We start from the raw sequence: 2,273 nt of genomic DNA, 5'->3' as shown, positions 1-2,273 counted from the left end.
GTACTGCCAGCATGTCAAACAAAATAAAGAACCCATACTAACCAGAGGCGTGATATAAAAAATACCTATTCACTTGAATAATCACAAGGAGGCCAACGCGTGCAGGTCTACCGTGCAGGTTAGACTATGGCACTTTACAAATGTATTTTATTTATTTATTTATTTATTTATGACGAGTGCTAGTAAAAAGTGCTAGTTTGAACAAGTGACACAAACCTCGAGGAAACCACAAAAACACAAACGAGTTTTAATTTCCTACAAAATGACCTTTATTGAATGACATCCTTTTTCTTTCATTGGAAATCTAGCAACGTTATACACACTCATATCAAAAACAATATCTTCAACGGACTCCAATGTGGACCTTTAAACAGCAGCAGCACGACAGTACCGCCGCGCAATTAGTCAAGTTTTAAATGTACAATTATTACAATTATTCTACACCGAAAGCTATTTATATACATTCACAGGCAGACGACAATCATGCCCATCACCAGACAGTGAAAAATCTCTGTAACACGTATACACGTATACTGTGGTTTTGAGGGGAAGGGGGGAGGGGAACAGTGACAAAACTGTTTGGCAATATAGAATGATTACAAACAGCAGCAACATCTCAGGTTGACGAGTAAACTAGGGTCGCTTGTGGGTAATGATGTACAGAGACAATGTAGAGATATGTGCGTGTATGGGCTGCTCCACACACCTCCACCCCCCACCCACGCACCCTGAATATCTCTCTCTCTCAGCGACAGACACTGAACACGACACAGTTATGACACACACATGCACGCACGCACACACGCACAGACACACCCACGCACACACCGACACCCACGCATACAATGACACACACAAATGCACACACACACACACAGACACACACACACACACACACACATAGACACGTATGTGCATATACACAGCACACGCACACGCAGGCAAGCACCGCACACATTCACACACGGGTGTATTTGGACGTGTATGCAGACACACGCCTGGACACATACGCATGAACACCATATGCACATACATAAAATTATATCAGCAACAAGAATGATATGCCGACACAAGCCAAACATTCAAATACGCTGGAAAATTATATTAAGTCATAATTATTCTACAACATTCAGCCATTAAAGCTGAATTAAGAGATTTTTTCTATTGAATTAGTGGCTCAAGCAAGATTAGATCAAAGCTCAGTCTGATATAATGTATGCCACGTGACCTCAGCAGTTGTCCTGTTGCAACAATGTCACCTCTAACCTCGCGTGACTGCGAGATGACGTCCTCTAACTGGACAATCCACAGCATTACTCTCCCATGCAACCTCTACCCCTTGACCTTTCCACCTGACCTCTAACCCCATCACCTCCACATCACCTTCCCACGCGATTTCTAACCCGTTACCCTCCCACGCGACCTCTAACCCAGTGACCCTCCCACATGACCTCTAACCGCGTGACCTTCCCATGCGACCTCTAACCGCGTGACCTTCCCATGCGACCTCTAACCGCGTGACCTTCCCGTGCGACCTCTAACCGCGTGACCTTCCCGTGCGACCTCTAACCGCGTGACCTTCCCATGCGACCTCTAACGCGTGACCTTCCGTGCCGACCTCTAACCGCGTGACCTTCCCATGCGACCTCTAACCGTGTGACTCTAACCATGCGACTCTAACGCGCTGACCGTTCCCAAACGACTTCTAACCGCGTGACCTTCCGTGGACTCTAACCGCGTGACCTTCCCTGCGACCTCTAACCGCATGACCTTTACCGTGCGACGCTCTAACGCCGCGACCTCTAACCGCGTGACCTTCCCGTGCGACCTCTAACCGCGTGACCTTCCCGCGCAGTGTTTATGACTTGGGAGGGTTGCGGAGCCGCATGGAGTATGGTGCAGACTTCGTCTCTGACTGCACTGTCACAGCCGCTGCCGCAGACGTGGCGCCCGTTGCACGGTTACGCCGCTGCCGCCGACGTTGTTGCCGTGGTAACAGTCGTCTCCGCCGCGCTCACCGCTTCCTGCGTCGCCGACGACTCGACCACCCTAATTGGTGGCGCCACCTGGGTGATGATGGTCTGCAGCGGCGGCGCCGCGGGACTCCCCAGCGCCACCTGGAGGGAGGTGGAGGGAACGGTGGTAGGGCTTGCAACTGCCTGTATCGTCACCTGGTGCTGGGTAGCGGGGGTAGCAGTTCTGCAGGGTTTGCGGCGGCGGCCGGGGCCGGCGGTCGGCGCGTAGGGACGGTAGCTGCCGGCGGGCGCCAACGC

The 2,273-nt window shown here is 51.1% G+C and overlaps 1 long non-coding RNA gene across 2 annotated transcripts in view; it reads right to left on the bottom strand.

Moving 5' to 3' along the window:
* LOC106818618 overlaps nucleotides 1–1,819 on the bottom strand; it is a 2,494-nt gene extending 675 nt beyond the window's left edge. Inside the window, exons 1-2 of one of the 2 annotated variants that reach the window (XR_001395262.1) lie at nucleotides 1,756–1,819; nucleotides 1,467–1,591 (exon numbers count right to left, since the gene is read on the bottom strand). This is a non-coding gene — a long non-coding RNA (uncharacterized LOC106818618). Of the gene's footprint in view, nucleotides 1–1,466; nucleotides 1,606–1,755 lie in introns of both variants that reach the window. The other variant, XR_001395263.1, reaches the window with a different exon arrangement.
* Between the last annotated feature and the right edge of the window lie 454 nt (nucleotides 1,820–2,273).

This window comes from Priapulus caudatus, unplaced genomic scaffold (assembly GCF_000485595.1).
Source record: "Priapulus caudatus unplaced genomic scaffold, Priapulus_caudatus-5.0.1 Scaffold2382, whole genome shotgun sequence".
NCBI classification, from domain to species: Eukaryota; Metazoa; Priapulida; class Priapulimorpha; order Priapulimorphida; family Priapulidae; genus Priapulus; species Priapulus caudatus.
This window is presented reverse-complemented; position numbering and strand designations above follow the sequence as displayed.